Source organism: Dermacentor andersoni, chromosome 9, assembly GCF_023375885.2.
Source record: "Dermacentor andersoni chromosome 9, qqDerAnde1_hic_scaffold, whole genome shotgun sequence".
Classification (NCBI taxonomy): domain Eukaryota; kingdom Metazoa; phylum Arthropoda; class Arachnida; order Ixodida; family Ixodidae; genus Dermacentor; species Dermacentor andersoni.
This window is the reverse complement of record NC_092822.1, coordinates 120,738,916-120,759,181: the sequence shown is the minus strand read 5'-3', so window position 1 is coordinate 120,759,181 and position 20,266 is coordinate 120,738,916. Positions and strand designations below refer to the sequence as shown.

General features: G+C 47.4%; 1 long non-coding RNA gene across 1 annotated transcript; it reads left to right on the top strand.

Annotated features, from left to right (window-relative positions):
- The first annotated feature begins 1,195 nt into the window (after window positions 1–1,195).
- Window positions 1,196–4,090, top strand: LOC140213128 (uncharacterized). The gene is made up of 2 exons (XR_011890095.1): window positions 1,196–2,917; window positions 3,928–4,090. It is a non-coding gene; the product is annotated as an uncharacterized lncRNA (long non-coding RNA).
- The last annotated feature ends 16,176 nt before the right edge of the window (window positions 4,091–20,266 follow it).

Sequence of the window (20,266 nt, the reverse complement as noted above, 5' to 3'; positions counted from 1 at the left end):
AGAGGAAATCATACTGTATGCTGATGACACTAATGTCTTTTTTTCCGGAGCAGACCTTCACGAACTAGAAGTTACCGCAACCCATTGGTTACAAGAACTTAGCGAGTGGCTCTATCTAAATAAACTTGACTTAAATGCAAAAAAAACGAAATTCACAGTTTTTTATTCCAAGAATAAGCAAACAGACCACGACGTAAAGCTTTTTTATTCTGGATCGCAACTTGAACATGTCTCAAGCCATTCGTTTCTGGGTGTTACATTTCACGAAAACCTAAGCTGGGCAGAACACATAAATAAGGTACGCACTAAGGTTGCACGATCTATCGGCTTGCTACAACGGATCCGATGCATTGTGCCTATCCGGCTTCTCATACAATTGTACTTTTCGTTTGTGCACTCGCATCTTAGCTACTGCCTCTTGGTATGGGGAAACGGTAATAAAACAGATATAGAAAAATTGGCAGTTTTGCAACGGCGAGCTGTCCGGTTGCTGAACTTCTCAAAACAATACATAGGATCTTCTATACTAATGATGCGCTACAACATTCCTAATATTAGAGACTCTTACAAAACAAAGATCTGTATACGGCTATTTAAGCAGATCTCCAGCAACAGGGAACTATTTTCTACTCTTTACCTGAGTAGAGACACGGGATACAACCTACGTCACACATCAATAGTATTAAAGAAACCAAGGACAAAATATGGCACGCAAACGATCGAATATGAAACCATTTCTTTATGTAATATGTACCCTAACATTGTTGACGAAGCTATAAATTCTAGAACAATTCACAAATTTAAACATGCAATACAAAACATAATATTTTCTGATCACTGTGTGTTTAACGAATGTTAATAAAGTTTGTTTAATATCAATAGTAATGTTATTAATGTTATATTCTGAATGTATAATTTTGTTAATAACAGAATGTTCTTATTTTTCCTGTGCTGTATTTATTCAGTTACTTGCTATTTGGCAAACGGTTTATACTTTTCATTGTTTAAAATTTTGCTGTAAATAGTTTTGAAGTTTTGTGTCATATTAGTTGTACTTTGTTATCAGTTGACTGCTACTTCTGCTGCTCCAGCGAGGTAAAGGCCTTAGTCAGGAGGATTACGCCCTCCTTTTGCCTTACCTTGCGGGCAAACCTTGTATTTATCTTGCCCAAATAAATAAACTGAAACTGAAATTAGTCATCAACAGTTGTCCAACAAAGGAAGTCTCAAGCTGGAGGCAACATCATTGCAAGAGAACCAAATGGCTCCAGCCTGAGACATTCGTTGTTCAACCTGGCAAGTCTCCTTCTCGAAATATTTCCTCTAGCCTGAGACCTATATCCATTCCACCACCCTTGACCAACAATACACCTATACGTTTGGCAACCCATGGAAAGGTAGCAAATTCGCATTCAAAGAAAGGGAATGTAGTGTGCACCCTGGAAGGTAGCATGAACAGTATTTTATTTACTTAATGAAATGCAGATTTGCTATCCAATTACTTTATTTTGATCCCCGTTTTATAATTGGGCAGCATGGTTCCTCAGAGAGAATAATAATTTCAAGCTCACACAGTTTTGCTCCTTTATGTCCGTTAAATCTGTCCTGGTTGCTACACTATCAGCCCTGTCTGCAATTGCATAGCAGTGTTTTGAGCATGCATCCAAATTCAAAAGAATTGTTAGGTTTCTACCTCAGAATGTTTGCTACTGTGTTGCAGCTCGAATTCTATGTCTAGGTGGTCACTGTGATGCCATGTGCTTTTTAAATAAGACCAATATGCTATTTGAAGGGCAATTAAATGCAATCTCAAATGACCTCAGCTCAGGGAATGACACAATTAGAGGTCAATGTGATAAGGAGGATTTGATTTCTGGAAACAAGGCAATTAAACGGGAGAAAGCGTGACTAATTTCGTCTAAAGATGCTGCTATTGGATATGATCAGGGAAGGTACTTGTTCGTGGCTGCATTTGCAACATGTTACATTGCTGGCTTTATATATTGCACTGGGTACAGTGAAATGTTGCTGCTTGCACAATATTCAACTAAACATGGTAGCCATGCTAATGTGTCCATGCAGAACACAACTCATCCACTATTACGGACTACAGTGGAATCTCGATAAACGAAAATCGCTTCGAAACTGCTGCTTAAATAGGACACCATCCTGATAATTGGTTGGCTCTCTGCAATGTCTCTCAGTAAATATAATGCCTGGTAAATGGAACCAATTTCCCTGGCACCTTGAGGCTCCATTTAAAGAGCACCCACTGTAAAAATATAGCGGGGATCGTGTTTGGAACTTTCGTTAATGTAGTCTTAAACAAAACCGCATTTCAGTGGGAGCGAAATGCAAAAGCACCCGTGTACTTAGACAGGTGCATGTTAAAGAACCTCAGGTTGTCCAAATTAATTCGGGGTTACTCGCTATGGCATGTGTCATAATCAGAAGGTGGGTTCTGGTTCGTAAAATACAATAATTTTTAATAGCTTGCTCAGAAATCCAGCACTAAATTATGTAGCTTGTTTGTGTGATGAGTCCCAATTTCTTAATTTAGTACTTTGACATTTATCATATTTGTGTGCTAGTCTATGCAAAATACCACTGATCGGCCTCATTATACAAGCCACTGTTAATTAGGTATGGCTTAGTCAAGCAACTTAAACTTACAGCACAAACACCTAAGACGAACCACAAAAGGAAGATACGACACACACTGATGCTAACAACTTCTTTATTTCTTCGTCGTCGATGCAATATAAACCCTAGGCCACACTACCGCGCAGGCACTCAGATTGCTTTACAGAGATCTGCCAAATTATCACATACGCAAGCGTAGGAAGTCAAATTCAGATGGATGCAGGGACAAAGATATCTTACTAATGCAATTATCGCCCTGCCTTTCTTGTGGTAGGCCTCTAAGGCAAGCCGCACATGCTCATTCTTGCTTTTGCCAAGAATCGACGTCCCATCAAGTTGTGCCTCACAATTGTTGCAAGAGTTAATATGCGCACCAAGTTGCGCTCCTCTATCTACATTTTTGTTTACTTGTTGCGCATTTTCCCTGAGTCGCTCATTGACGCAATGCCCTATCTAGCCAAGCTATGTCTTACCACATGAGAGTGAATGGTATAAACCACGCCGACCGCGCACAACACGTATGAAGCATCATGCCGAATTTGGCATCTTCCTCTGCCCTCTCCGCAGGTGCGGGAGCATAGCTTTAAAAGCTTGTTCGGTGCAGAAAACGCCAAAGGAACACTATGCCTGCAAGCAATTTTCTTGAGTTGATAGATGACCTTATGTGTTTAAGGGACCACGCAGGGAACATGCACAAAAAGTAAACAAAAATGTAGATAGAAGAGTGCACATTGTTGCGCATATAAACTCTTGCAAAAATTGTGAGGCACGACTTGATGGGACGTCGATTCTTGGCAAAAGCATGAATGAGCTTGCCCGGCTTGCCTTAGAAGCCTACCACATAAAAAGGCAAAATAATTGCATCAGTGACATAGCTTTGTCCCTGCACCCATCTGAATTTGAGTTCCTACGTTTGCATATGTGATAATTTGGGAGATCTCTGTAATGTAATGTGTGCGCCTGTGCAGTTGTGTGGCCTAGGGCATATATATGCATCGACGACGAAGAAATAAAGAAGTTGTCAGTTAGCGCCAGCGTGTGTCGTATCTGCCTTTTGCGGTTCGTCTTAGGTGTTTGCGCTGTAAGTTTTAAGTTCAGAATTATGTACCAACTAGGCCAAATGAAGTTTTACTCTTAGTCAAGCGAGCTCAATATATAGTCTGTGCAAAAGTGTGGAGTGTCAGTACGAAGTAACAGTTCAAACACATGGCTCTGTAGTTACAGTTCAGTGTGAAAGGAGATAAGATTTCTTAGCATTTCTTTCATTTACTTTCATTGTGTTAGGACATGTAGAATACTAGCAACTGGCATGCTTACAATGTACAGTGCTCTTTTTTAAAATCCAGACAATTGTTTTACTGGGGCAGAAATGTGCTTTCTTTTGGGCCCGGAAGTGAACATATTATATTTCTTACATTTGGTGTAAAATAAGTTTTCTTCACTGTCAGTGTGTGTCTCGTGCATTTTTCCTTTCAGCAAGTAGCAACTGCTCTCGAAGGCGTTTGCTGGCCTCGGAGGCACTGCCGATAAGCTAGGACGACTGTATAAAAGCTTTGCAAGGAGGGGCTCTGTGATCAGCGAAAGGGGAAAAAAATGAAGACGTGCGGTGACGGGTTTATTCGCCATTGGACCACGTGTGCGCGTGACTTGGTCGATTCAGCGGTGGCCCTGTGCCGTCGATTGGACCACGTGTGGCGAGCCCGCGGCGAAATGCTTCGCGGCTGTACGCCGCGCCTATGCAGCAGCAGACGGAACACCGCAGGCCAAGGTGTCGGACGCCGGCGTTCGCTCCGAGCAGGTGCGACGCCTGCTCGGGTGGCAGCTCACGGACGGCCGGAGAAGCGGACGCCGGTTCGAGGCGATAAGACGCGCGACGGAACGGCTCCGTTGAAATCACCTGAAACACCAGAAATATCAACAGCATTGGTGCCATTTTCGGCACAAAGCAACGCGTAGTGGACCGGCACCTCAGGATGCAATTTGGGGTGAGTTGAATGGTTTTTCGAAGCTCTACGGCTGCTCCTCCGAAGACTACGTGTAAAGGAGTCGCTAACCCTAACCGCCGGAGCCTCGCCGGCGGCTGGGCACGTCGACGCCTGAAGCGTCATGGACGAAGAGGCAGCCATGGAACCGCACGATCAAAACGGTGAGGAAGAATTCATTACTATTCCAACCGTGATACGCCACGCCAAGCCCAAGATCGTCATTCTGCGGCTGGGGACTAAAATCAACTTAGCCATGCCCTACCATGTGAGCGCTGCCATCACGGCAGCAGCTGGACTTACCACAACCGAATCTCGGGACGTCACTACCCAAGTTAGACAGCTGCAGAACCTTGTAGTTGCGGAAAGCCGGCGGGAATCTGCGACGCAGAAGCTCGCCGCACTCAAGACGTTGCAGTTCGGAGGGGAACAACACGAAATAACAGCATACGTGGCGCATGAGCCGGACAACGCAAGGGGTGTAGTTAAAGGGCTCCCACTTGACGTCCCGGACGACGAACTGACAAAAGTCATAACTCTTGAAGATCGGGAACTTCTAGCAGCGAGAAGACTGGGCCGATCAACAGCTATACTCATCACTGTCAAGGGACCAGAGCTACCCAAGAGAGCCCTTCTTGGAAGATCAGTCACCAAAATACAACCATTCCGTCCGAAGGTGGTCCAGTGTACAACATGCTTCACCATTGGGCATCGAGCCGACGTCTGCCCCAACGCGCGGAATTTTGTGCGGTGTGAACAATGCGGGCTTCAATTCCCACCGGACCAAAAACCGGACAGAACACTGCACGAGTGCGAAATGAAGTGCGTGAACTGTGGCGGGCCTCATGGGGCAAGAGATCCCGATTGTCCAAAGAAACAACAAGCAGACCGCATGGCCAGATTGGCGGCCGAAAAACGCAAGCAACACACATCAAGGAAAGAAAACACGAGCAATCGACACCCGAAAGCATACCGCAATAAGCCACCACCTAAAAACGACACCAACTACCCACCGCTGAAGACACAGAATCGCTTCGACTGCCTAAGAGAACCATCACCTGAGAACGTCCTGAGGCGCTCCGAAAACTACGGCAGCCTACCTGACCTCAGTAGGCGACAACCACACAAGGGCACTACACCACCAACGAACAACGCCAAGAACAAGGCAAACAAGAAACCTCAACAAGGCAGTGCAGAAGTCAAAGGAGCATGGACGTCACGGGCAGAGGTAAGTCCGCCAGCTCCCACTCCTCAGAGCCGTACTGACGACAAAAACAAAACTAATCCTCCCCACAACCCCACTCAGTCACATGCAAGACAAGAATCATGGTCAGGAAAGCTGCATACAGGAACACAGCGAAACGCAACCCACGAAACAACCAATGACAGCACGCTTGCCTACATTCTCAATGAGATAGCAGAAATTCGAAAAGAACAAGTAGATTTCAAAAAAGAAGATGCAGAACGCGACAGAATAGTTGCGGAAATGCAAAAACAACTCGTTGCTATTACACAACAACTTGCCGCGCTAACGCAAAGCGTGGAAACTTTACAACGAACCTTTAGAAAACGACTTCCCGCCAGGGAGGAAACGCACCCCTATAAACAAGGTCATTCTAGCAATTATGGAGATTAATGACAGCAAACGTAACTCACTACACGAAATGGCTGTTACTGTATGGCAATGGAATTGTAGAGGAATACGCCGTAAAAAGAACTCTCTAATACAATACCTCACACACACTGCGCATAAGCCGGACGTAATAACTCTTCAGGAGACCAATGCACCGATCTCCCTACCGGGTTACACGGCCTACCACAATCCAAGTATTACACACCGGTCCCGAAGGCGAACCAATGATGATCCGATTAGTTATCCTACAATGACGGTGACACTGGTGGCGAATCAACATACGGCCTTACACGAGGACCTCAGTCATATGAACAACGGGGAAGAGGAAAGCGTATTGGTTAAATGCCGCTTCTTCAAACGATACGACTTAACCATTATTAACACCTACCGTACTCCTAAAGGAGGGGCTTATCGCAAAGCATGGACGAGCTTGCTCAAAGAGCATGGCAAGAAGGACTTGCTATGGGTAGGCGACTTTAACAGCCACCATGAGGCGTGGGGCTACAATCATAGTACGCCAAATGGAAGGCAGCTCCTACGAAATGCAAGTGATGCCCACCTATTGCTTCTGAATGACATAGAAACTCCCACTCGTATGGGAAATTCAGTGGAAAGAGACACAAACCCAGACCTGACCTGGGGCCGGACAGCTAAGGAAGTGGAGTGGAAAAACACCGGGGAAACGTTGGGTAGTGATCACAGCATCATAGAAATAATCATTCCCGTACCACAGAAGCAATGCACGACTAAAGGAAATCGCACTACAGCCACAAATATCACAGACTGGGATGCTTTCAGGAGTCTTCTCCAAGGAGCGCGCTCTGATAACCCGGAAGAATGGGCGAAAACAATACGCACCGTGCACAAGGGCACAACCAAGACAGTACAAAGAACTGAAGACCACCCGCAAATAGACAGACACTTACTTAATCTATGGGGCAATAGGCACAAGCTACTTAGAAAATGGCGAAAGAACAAGCTGAACAAGCGCTTAAAATGCCGTATAGATAGCATCACCAAGGAGGCGCAAGAATACGCCGACAAACTCGCAACTGACAACTGGATGCAGATATGCGAGCAAGCCGGAAACAACATGCACACAAGCCGAGCCTGGTCGCTCTTTCGGGTGCTTCTTGGGCAACCCAGGAGAAAGAACCACCTGGAGGCAATCCAACTAAGGGAGGTAATCGGAGCGCACGATCTCGCAGAACAAATAGCCAACCATTTCTTCCCTTCGGCCACCTTACAGAAAGATCAGCGACAACTACCATCCACACAAGATTGCGGCGAGGTACCTGCAGACCAGCCATTTACAATTTGGGAGCTTAAAGCAGCCATCAATGCAAGCAAAAGACACACGACACCTGGAGCGGATGGCATCACAAACAAGATGCTACGCAATATGCCAGACACACAACTGGAACAGCTCCTGGCTATCATAAACCAAGCTTGGGAAAGCGGTGACATACCGGAGACCTGGAAAATGGCTACTGTGATCCCAATACCAAAGCCCAATAAGACCCCAAGCGCCATCGGCCACCTGCGCCCCATTTCTTTAACATCATGTCCGGGAAAGATTATGGAACGAATGGCCCTAACACGACTCCTATGGCAGCAGGAAAGTTGCACTTCTATCGATCCTCGATTCATTGGTTTTCGAAAGCACATGTGCACACAGGATGCGATGCTTGCCATACAAAAAATATACAGAGCACAGAGCAGCAGCCAACTCAGAGCCGTAGTGGGGTTGGATATCAAAGGAGCATTTGATAACGTTACCCATGAAGCGGTACTCGAAGGACTGCAAACCATACAACCAGGTCAAAAGCTTTACAACTACGTAAAAGGGTTTCTTACAAACCGCACAGTTACCGTGAAGGTAAACGAAGAAGAGTCCGAAAAAAGGTACCTGACAAGAGGTGTACCCCAAGGGTCGATTCTTTCACCCACACTATTCTCGCTAGCATTAAGCAAGCTGCCAACTCTCTTGAGGCGTGTAGAAGACCTTCACTTTACAATTTATGCGGACGACATTACGCTCTGGGCCAGCAGAGGATCTCCAGCTGAAATTCAAGAGACACTGCAAACAGGTATTAATGTCACGGCGCTATACCTTCAAGAAAGGGGCCTCGCCCTGTCCAGTGCCAAGTGCGAGCACATAGTGGTAACCAACCAAAGAGAACCGCAGGCAGAAGAGGAACGAAAACTAATAACACTACAAGTGAACCAAGATATTGTCCCGAGAAAAACGTATATCAAGGTCCTGGGCTTTTGGCTGCAGGACAATGGTAAGGCCGACGTTTGGGTGCGGCAAACAATTCGGCAGCTCCATGAAGTCAAGAGGCTACTTACAAGAACAACACAAAGGGTGAGAGGTATCAAAGAGCACCAGCTCAGAAGACTCACCATGGCCCTGGCTATACCTCGAATAATGTACCAATATCCATACTTACAAGTCACCAAAACACAAAAAGGCAAACTTGAAACCATGCTCCGGCAGATAACGAGAGTTATTCTAGGCACCCCTGCATATTCGCCATCCAACCGAGTTGATGAGACGGCAGTGCTGCCTAAACTGGATGAGCTGAAACAACTCCACCAAGAGGCACAATTTAGTCGCCTGAAGCTATCTAGACAGGGACGGGCATTTATGCGTGATCTAGGCTACGATGTCCCACAATGCCCAGACAGGGAACAACAATATCCCCCGTGGGACACGCTAGACCATATTACCGTCGACCCAATACCTCGAAATATGGGGGCAGACACACAACCAGAAAGACGACAAAGTCGAGCACTACACCTCAAGGACGACACCGACGACTGGATCCTATACACGGACGCCTCTCCAAATAATCGAGGCTTCTGCACAGGGGTGGCAACCGACTCTACACCTTTATCATGGGGCCTACACTGCAATATTACGTCACAACATCAAGCGGAACTTACAGCTATCGTGGAAGCCACGACCATGCCAAATCCACACGAACGAAATCTGCTCATTCGAACAGATAGCCAGGCTGCATGCAGGGCACTCGCCGCCAGAAACGTTTCCGCGGCACTACACTCAGCATTAACAACGCACCTCAACGCACACCCTAACATTAGAGTGCGGATTCAGTGGATTCCGAGTCACAGAGGGATCAGAGGGAACGAAGTGGCACATGCCACATCCCGCGCAAATCTCCCGGGCCCTCCTCTGTGGTGGCCGGACCCACTGAGTCTGAATGAGCAATATGCCTTCGCGCGGGCGGAAAGGCACGAAAAACTTGATGATTTACTAAACAACTCCATGAAGTATCCACAAGCGGATACACACATGAATCGAAGAGAGGCGGTACTATGGAGGCGTGCACAGACGCACTCTCTCTTGTCCCCACACTTCCAACACTACATACAAGGTTTGCCTGGTAAACCTGCTTGCATGGCATGTGGCGGCTTCCCGGATAATGCTCACATTCTGTGGGATTGTCCGGGGAGCCGTCTCGCTATTCAGGCTAGCCTTGCCAAACTCTCACCCATCCGTAGACCTACGACGCTTGAGGAGTGGCTGGCGGACTCCTCCCCCGACTACGTACGTGCCATGATCGAGCTCATCACGACGCTCGGCTTGGCAGAAAACTAGAACAAAGCGGGCGAACCCGGACCGGGGTTCTTGAATAAAGTTTATTCTCTCTCTCTCTCTCTCACGGACGGCCGAGTTCCCTTGAGCCTTGATCGCCGGCGTTCGACATTTCAGCCTGCGGTGTTCCGTCTGGTACTGCGTAAGCGTGTGACCCGCGCCACCATGCATTTCGCTACGAGCTTGCCGCACCTAAACTAAAATGCCTTTAATTCCTTCACAATACTCCCATTGTACCTCCCAGTCAAAAAGGGGGGGGGGGTGAAGTGGGCGTATTACGGTACCCCCGTTGTGTGCCCAATTAATGCCCACGTCAATGGGAGTATTATCGTACGCCCTTTCAATGGGAGCAAAAAGATGTACAAAAGGGAATGCGCTAGAGGACAAGCAAAAAACGCCCATCTGGGTGTTTTTTTGTTTACAGTGTAACTCGCAGTCACCGGTTTAGTGGAGACGGGAGCAGACTACTTCTTGATGAGTGACCCCTTGCCATCCAGTTGAAGAGTGTTAAGATTGCATGGAAAGACCCTCAAATTCGGACAGCTTAAGCACACCTAATACCAACGACTGGACTCTGCTGAGCAAGAATTAAGGTTCGTAACTAGACCAACGCTGTCACCTTTGTTATCCTCTAACAGTGTTCACGAGACGTCATTCTCGGCACGAGTTTCCTGAACTAACGCGGTACAATCATCCACCTGATGTAGAAGTCGATAACGCTGTCGGAAGGTCGAGCGATACCGCCGGAGAGCTGTTGCTTTCACCACGCTGTGAGTGTGCTCAGTGATGAAGTGAGTATACCGTAAGTGAGCTCCTGCATTGTTATTTCCGTCGGCACCGAAACACCTGCAGACGTAAAGGCACTATCGAGCGTTATCAACCTCTTGTGCTTGATCGTTAAATTTGCGTCACAACAGGGATCGCTCGACTGCAGGGAGGAAAAGCGAAAGTGATGCCGACCAACTACAACCAACAGTTCAAGCACATCAACAAGGGCACTACAAGCGCATACATCAAGGACATTGAAAAAAAAAGACAGCAATGCATTTGTCCTCTCGCATTCTGCCGCATCTACCCCGACGAGCATAGTTTACGAACCAGCCTTCGACATAAATCCAGGTCTCCCCCTGAGTAAGAAGCAACAGCCTAGAAGTCTTCTCCGACGATAGGACGACTGCTTTTCGGGGTCATTGAAGATTCGACGAACACCAATTGCAAAGCACTGCATAATAACCGAAGAGTGCGCTCCTCCATTCCGCCAGAGCGCTTACCGAGTTTCAACACGAGAAGGTGAAGCTATAAGCCAACCAGTCGATGAAATCCTGCACGACGACATTGTCCAGCCGTCGAAAAGCCTGTGGGCATCTCCTGTATTGTTGTAGAAGAAATGGGACAGGACCTACGTTTCTGCGTCGAATATCGTCGACTGAACAAGATCACGAAGAAACGACGTACAACCCTCTCACGGATAGCCGAGGCCTTGCATCGGCTCTGCAACCCTAAATACTTTTCGATGGATCTGAAGTCTCGCTGCTGGCGAAGAGAAGTCGACGAGAGATCGCGAAAACATAGCCTTCATCAGGCCAGCCAATCTATGAGTTCAAGGTCATACCATTCATCATCATCATCATTTGTTTACCCTTAAGGGCCCCTGATGGGGCATTACATAAGTAGGGTTAACAAATGGTAACTACGGGCCACATAGATAAAACACATTAATACGGATTGTAAGAACTGGTAAACACAGTAAACACATCAAAATGAAACAGTTGATAAAAGGGCTTACTACTGGGGCTCTGGACAACACTGGTGTTATAATTACTGTGCTCGGTGCCTGCAACGTTCCAGCGCGTGATAGAAACCGTGTTAGCAGGACTGAAGTAGCAGACCTGCCTTGTTTACATGGATGACGTCGTCGTCTTAACCGAAATTTTCGACGATGACTTTAGGTGGCTTGCAACAGTACCAGAGGCCACAACTCACCAGGACTCAATCTGAAACCGGAAAACTGCCGCTTCCCTTACGATCTTACCCTGGTCCACGTCATCAGCAGATATGCAGTCCGCCCCGACCCGCAGAAGACAGCTGCCATTGCAAAATTCCAGCAACCCGTAGACAATGAGGCAGTGCGTAGATTCCTTGACATGTGTGCCTACTACAGCCACTTTATCAAGGACTTTTCACTCATCGCTGAGCCACTGACACATATAACTAAATGTGACGTGGAGTGCAAGTGGGAAACGCCGTAGGCCGACGCGTTTCAAGAAGTCAAACGACGCATGCAGTCGCCACCGCTACTTCCGAACTTGGACGACGACGCCGATGCAGAAATCCGCACTGACGCCAGTAGCACTGGCCTGGGTGCCGTCCTTGTCCAGAACAAAGAGGGACTTGAACGGGTGATAGCTTACGCTGGCCGCTCGCTGAAGGCAATTAATCTACGACCGAATAGGAATACCTCGCCATTATTTTGGCTACAGCGAAATTTCACACTCACCTATACCGTATACCGTGCAAAGTTGTCAGCGACTATCGCGCGCTGTATTGCCTAGTGTTGTATATGCTGCCATCTAGTGAAATCCGGGAGACAGTTCCCGTGACTGCGCGTGGTCGGTGATCTGGCCGCCCGTGCTCTTCTTCTGCAGATAGAACACGTCTGAGAGACCATTAAACGTGTGCGTATGTGACCCCTCGTCTGGACGTCTCGCTCTTCCTTCCTGGCTACAACATGGTGTCAGAAGAACAGCTTCTACCAGCGGACATCGGCTGCTAGTCCTCCTCCGTGAAAAGGACAATGGCACCAACGAAACGTCGGTGAGCTGCTCCCTATACGCACATCTCGGTAGTCAAGCTACGCGACCCCTTAACGTTCGAGGCCATGACGTTATTCGTAATTCAACCGCCGCACGCCTTCAACTTTTCAACGCCGAACGAGTGGCCGAAGTGGAAACAAAGTTTTGAACGTTTCCGAACCTCTTCAGAGTTGTGCGTTAAGCCCGAGAAGCATCAAGTATACGCACTGCTCTACTTCATGGGCGAGCGAGCCGAGGAAATCTACGCCACATCTGCTCTCTTCGAAGCGAACTCCGAGAAATTCGACGCAGTCGCGGAGCAGTTCTACAAATACTTTATCCCGAGAGGCAACGTATTCTTTCAATGAGCCAGATTCAACACCAGAGTGCAACAAGAAGTCATTTTTTGCACGCCACGGTATTCCTGAGGAAGTGGTTTCCGACAACGGCCACCAGTTTTCGTCGACTGAGTTCTGTCGTCGCTCAGGACCACGCCTTCAAGCACATACTTCTAGCCCTCATTATCCTCAGATCAATGGACTTGCTGACGCTGCGATAGAAATCATCCAGACTTATATGACAAAGACGAAAGACCCTTACTTATTTGAAGAATGCGTATAGCCCTGCGGAACTTCTGATGGGTCGTCGGCTAAGAATTAAGCTTCCCCTTTGTACCACCAAGCTGACACCCCAACTGCCGGATCAAGAGAGCCTTCGGAAGTTCGAGGAACAGTACCGTAAACATCAAAGGAAATACTTCGACAAACGTCATGCAGTCCGCGACCTGCTGGAGCTATTCTGCGGAGACGACGTCTGGTTGACTGATCTAAAGTGCAAAGCGACAGTATAAGCCCCAGCCGATGAGCCTCGGTCCTACTGGGTTAACACCGACACTGGTGCTGTACGCAGGAACAGGACCCAGCTAGTTGGCTATTATCCTGCTAAAACCCACGGAGAAAATGTTTGAGCCAGTGACGGTGTAGCAGACGCCCGTTCGTGTGGCCAAAACACTTCCCACATGCATACTTGAAGTGGGAGGTGCGTGAAGCCACCTGCTGCAGCGAACTTCGCTTGCTCTGTTGGGGAGATGTTGTATATGCTGCCATCTAGTGAACGCCGGGAGACATAGTTCCCCGTGACTGCGCGTGGTCGGCCATCTGGCAGCCCGTGCTCTTCTTCTTCTGGAGATACAACACGTCTGAGAGACCATTGAGCGCGTGCGTATGTCACTCCTCGTTGGGCCCTTTCGCTCTTCCTTCCTGGCTTCAAGAGCTAGCGAATTTATAAGATCATTCAGTACGTCTCGCGCTGTGGAACCTCAGACTGCAGGAATATGACATTTCTAATCTACAAGTCCGGACGAAAACAGTCTGATACCGATTGATCATCACGCGCCGTAATTGACCCGCTGCCGCAAGATGGCAAGGATGGCGACACCTTTCCTTGAATAATAAGCGCGGAAGACTTCGCTGAACAGCAACGACCAGACCCTGAGCTAAGCAGCCCCGTCGAGTATTTGGAAGGGAACACTGACGTTTTCCGTAAAGCATTTAAGGGAGGATTGTCTTCGTCCTCGCTTCAAAAAATGGCCAGGCTTAACTTGGTTAAGCCAAGAATGCGTTGCATATTGCGCGCGAGTTGGAGCCCAGCTTTTCCTCCGGCTGTCGTGACGTCATGTCACGTGGTTGCGCTAAAGGTCAATGGTGGCTACCCGGCCGCGCCCAAGGGCTGAACTGAGTGATTGCAATATTCAACGCATAAAACTACTCGCAATATCTTCTCACCCATCTGCGCCAACTAATTTCTTGTTGTTCCCTGAACACTCTGTCCCGGATACGTCACGCCCTGCATGACCATCCGACCGCTAGGCGCCTCGGATTCAGCCGGACCCTATCGATGATACGGGAAAGGTATTACTGCTCGCGCCTACCGCTGGCGTCGCCGTTTAGGTCAAGACATGCCGAGACTGTTAGCGACGCAAGACACCACCGACAAGGCCAGCGGGATTACTACATACAGCCGATCTAGCCTCCTTGCCGACCATTTCAGCAGATCGGGATAGATTTGTTGGGACCGTTTCTGACGTAATCATGCAGAAATAAGTGGATCCTCGTGGCGACGGACTATGTCACCCTCATCGCTGAAACGAAAGCGTAAATGGCAAAATTCTTCGCCGAGAATATCCTGTTGCGACATGGCACCCTATAAGTCCTCATCACCGACAGAGGAACGGCCTTTCCAGCGGAGCTCATCCAAGCCATTCTGAAATAGTTAGACAAGCCACAGGAGGACAATTGCCTACCACCAGCAGACAGGAGCTCTGACGGAGCGCCTGATAAAGGCCCTCGCCGACATGCTTGCAATGTTCGTCGACGGTGAACAGAGGACCTGGGATGCCGTCCTGCCGTACGTAACCTTTGCTTACAACACGGCGTGCACGAAACAACACAGATCACGCCGTTCAAACTTGTATACGGTAGGAGCCCGACGACGATTCTCGACGCTATGCTGCCGCACGTCACCGACGAAGAGAATCTTGACGTCGTCACCTATCTCCAGTGCGCCAAAGAAGCCCGACCGCTCTCCCACCTGCCGATCAAGAATCAGCAGATGACCGACAGCGATACTACAACCTTTGACGACGCTACGTCGAATACTAGCCCGGCAACCGTGTTTGTGTTTGGACCCCAATACGCAGACGAGGAATTAGAAGTGTTTACGCCTCTATTTTGTACCCTACAAGATCCGACGCATTGGCGCACTCGACTATCAGGTCGAGCCAGACGGCATTTCGCTATCACTGCGGCACCGCTCACGACCGGAAATAGTCCATGCTGTGCAACTTAAGCCGTTCTACCAGCGCTAACGAAATTTGGGACATCGCATAGCTCAACATTGGACTTTCTTTTTTTCTTTTTGAACGGTGTTATTTTGGACCTTGTTGCTTTGTTTTTGGTTCTTTTCTTTATTAAGTATCCTTCTGTGCTTCGCTTTCCTGTTATATTTGTAACATCAATACGATGCTTCTTGAGAGGGGGGCATTGATATGTGGACATGTTCATCGTTTACGGGAAAGCGCTTTTCACCGTCTAAGAAATGTTACCGCTCAGCGCGGGACGCGCCATCATGCATAGGAAGTTTCTAGAATTTTATCGATGATTCTGTTGTCACTGAAGCTTGTGTAATCTGATTGCATGTTTAACGCGAATCGTGTAAAACGTTCTGGAGGACACTTAGGAACCACCGATTTCTCTGGAACCTTCGAGGATTGGTGTATAAAAGCCAACGCGCTTGAACGGCAGATCATATTTTCGAAGTTGCCGACTGCGTTCGCCGCTATTGCCGTTCTTTTCGCGCAGCGTGTTTTTGAAGGCACAGGTTCGTCCAATAAAACACTAGTTTCGTCATTCCCACTCTTGCTGCATTCTTTACCACCGCTACTACGTGACAATATAATGAAAGGATATCTCCGTCGGCGCGTCAATTACATCCGTCTGCTCTTGAGCAACGACACCCTTTTGCTACAACACCCTGATTCCACGCTCTAAAAGCGAGATGTGATCGCAGACACTGCACGCTGCACCAAATTCGTCTTCGATGAAGTGATTTTGCAAGTACACATCTGCGCCCCCGTATACACCTATCCTGCAAACGGAGCCATTTGTTCTCAGTGGCCTGTTTGGCGGCCATCCTCTTAGCATGCCGCTGTCATTCAGCCACCCGTTGCTCGTTTTCTTGCTCGTGCTGCCTCGTGAAAGCGCTGCTCCGCGGTCGTGCGTATCACGTCAGATTCGCTTCACCTCTTGCCTCGCCTCCCTCGCCGCTTCTGTGCGCATCGCCCAAATCTTTCATCTCTGCACAGTTCTTGCGCTCTTCTGCTTCACAATTCCGAGAGCTCATTTTTGTATCTGCATGCATGTTGTATCTGCCTAGGCACAACATAGCGCACCTAGTGAAACCGAGTCACGTCTATTAGTGGCGCACACACCCCTATCGGCGAGTCAGCCGGCGAATGAGCGTGTGCGCGCATCAGCGACAAACTCTGCGGCCTTGGATTGCCTCGCGCTTGGCCTGGGCTCTCACTAGCTGAAGAAAGAAATCCATCAATCAATCATTCATCGAATAGTATTTATTTCCTTTCAAATTGAAAAGAGGAGACAGGAATAAAAGTTGAAACACAACCTGACAAGGGTCCAAGCCCCTTTTACAATCGACAGCAGAGCACTGCAGAACATCTCGAAAAAAATAAGCAACACTTATTAGCTGCGATACAAACTGCATACTTAAATGCTTCACAGTTAGAGAGTGCGGGAAAAGCTAGGCGAAACAATTCGAAAATCACAACCCTCGGCGTGCGCAAACGAGTGAGTGAACTGATTTACTCTGCATCATGTGTAACGACGCCATCGTTGGTTCCGCGCTCTCGCCGATGCGTAGGTCACACGGCCGTTTCTGTGCACCGATGAAGGTTGCCTTACTCGCTGTTCAGAACATGCTACATATGTGATGTCCTAAGTCAGCTACAGATATTCACGCCAGCATAAATGTGCCTACGTTTACTACAGCAGATTTGCAAGGTTGGAGAAACCAAAGCCGAAACTAATGGCAAACTCGCCCGGGCTATCTGGCTGTCACGAAAAAGGCAGACAACGCTCATGCATTGTTACTACGAGACAATTAAAACAGTCTAAAGAAGATGCCAGTACGAAGTATTAATTGTTCAAACGTTCTGTAGGTCGGCTAATTTACGGCTTTATTACTTTCCTGAGACGATCTAGAACTGGTCTTAGAGGGGTGTGCTGGGATGCGTAGCTTGCGCCTATGGCACGTGCTGTGCTATTTCCTATCGGACAAAATTGCAGTTGCTGGGCTGCGGAGGTCGTGTGCTGGACTGTGATAGCGTAAACACTACAATCAACAATAGCCCGAAGAGAGCGCTTGGAACTGGCGTCTAGAAAGCGTGCTCGTCACGTATGCACAAGGTGTACGTAAGCAAGCTCCAGCAAAATGGCTCGAAATTGTGCACTCAGCGTCGATGACACCCAGGACCCAAAGAATCGTAACCTCGCTCCAACTGCAACGAGGTTAGGTAAGCAAACGAACGAGAACGAACCAATGTGTGAGCTAGCAAACGAAGGAACGAGTGAGGGAGTCAGCCAACGCATGAGCACTTATGAAAATGACTGTTGAAAGGTTGTTGGCATATGTTGACGAATTGTTGACTCAATAGCCTTTCAACAATACCTCAACAATTATTGAAACCACAGAGCAATAATTCAACAGTGAAGTTGTTGTGCAGTTCAGAACAAAAAAGTCGTTGACTAAATTCTGTTGGTATATTGTTGAATAATATTGAGCTATTGTTGAGCAGTTTTCAACAATAAAGTCGTTGACTAAATTCTCTTGATATATTGTTGAGTAGTATTGAGTATTATTGAGCCGTTGTTGATAAGTTTCCAACAATAAAGTTGTTGACTAAATTCTGTAGATATATTGTTGAATAGTATTGAGTGTTATTGAGCCAATGTTGAGTAGTTTCCAACAATAAAGTCGTTGACTAAATTCTCTTGATATATTGTTGAATAGTATTGAGTATTGAGCCATTGTTGAGTAGTTTCCAACAATAAAGTCGTTGAAGAAATGCTGTTAACTTATTGTTGAATAACATTGAGTCACGAGCAATATTGAGTTTCGAAGTATATGTGAAAAACACGCACATATGTATGTGTGCGTCTTTTGCACATATATGTTGCTTTACCGATCGCTTGATCACCATTGCACATATACAGGTTGTTGTTTCACGTCACTTGAACCATAGACGTATCTACACGTGTTTCAGCTATTTTTACTCAGAGTTTAAAAATATGCCGATGCACCATAAGACGATGCGACCAAATGCATGTTGCTCACTCTTGTATGTGTCACGCTATTCTTGTATTTTTCCTAAGTATTTAATTAGTCAAGAAAATTAGCCATTCTGAAGCAACAAAGTTAGGCGAAAAATTCCAATTAGAAAGTTCTAGAGCACTTTGTAAAACGTCCGATTAGGCAATTTCTAACTTTCTATCTATTAAGTGTTAGTGTTTTTAAGCTAACTGCGGATGCCCACGAAATTAAAAAAATATCACCTGACATACCCGCTTGCGCACCGTGCTTGCAGCGCTCCCAAACGAGCATACCATCGAGCAGGGTGTGTTGCCGCTCAAAAGGCGACAGGGCAGTGACGAAGGCGTTGGCTGTGGTATTGACGCCAGCGACGTGCTTCCCTCGCTGCGGTTCATGATGGCGATATGCAGACGGGTGTTCACACCGGTTAAGTAGTATGTTTTCGTTTGTGCGCGGAAGGCTTAGGAGCAGTGCAATCACGACTCGCAGGCGGGCATGTCACGTGGTGTTTTTTGTATTTCGCGAGCATCTGCAGTAAGCTGAAAAACACTAAAAGACAGAAACTGTTTATTCGGACGTGTTGCCAACTGCTCTGCAACTTTCTAATTGGAATTTCTTTCCTAACTTCCTTGCTTCAGAAGTTGGTTAATTATCCTTGACTAATTAGCTAATTAAGCAAAATACAAGAATAGTGCGGCACGCCACATACAAAAGGGAGCAACATGCATTTATAGTCGCGTCGCCATAGAGTGCATAGAGTTTACACCCGGCCTAAAGCTAGCAGAAACACCATGCATATATATATATATATATATATGCAGTTTGAGAAAACAAACGTCCCTACAAGCAGTGACAAACAACCGATGATGACGCATCCTGCATTTCCATCGGCGTGCATTATAAGGGGCCAGTGCCCTGGCTGTGTGTTAGGAAAGGGCATTGCATGCCTCCATGTTAAATATGGTAGAGGTAGCGGAGAACGTTAACAAAATTCAAGTCTAGGATTTTACGCGCCAAAATCCCGCTTTGATTATGAGCCGCACCGTAGTAAGAAACTCCATATTTATTTTGACCATCTGGGGTCCTTTAACTTGCACCGAACGCACAGTACACGGTCGTTTTTGCATTTCACCTCCATCGAAATGCAGCCGCCGCGGCCGGCATTAGATCCCAAGCACTCGGGTTAGTAGCGCAACACCTCAGCCACTATGCCACCACGGCGGGTGCGGCGGAGAAAGGAGTGAACATCGTTTTTACAGAGTGCGTTTCGCTTAGATGTTACCCGTTAGCGCGCTTGGCCGATATGTACGACATGGTGCTCATATTTCACATGGAGGCGAAATTCTTTTCTATGACCTAGACGGGGTGCTGGCGAATGTGTTGGGAATCTGCTCGGCCACCAAGCACAATCTGCGCTGCTATACGTTCTCGGTGACAAATCGCACAGCGCAGAAGCACACACACAAATGTTAAAGAATGGGACGACAGACCGCCTGCAGTTTGCCATGACGTCGAAATAAGAAGCACAAACAGCGACGTTTCTGTACTTTTCTGGTCGATAGTTCAGTTCGCATGGTTGCGGCACGCATTACTTTTTTTTTTAATCCAAACGACGAAATCTGTGCGCGCACAAATTAGCACGGCGTTTGCGACCTTTGAATTTGGCGCCTTTTCCCACGCACTCCATTGGCTCCGGCTGGTGCACTGC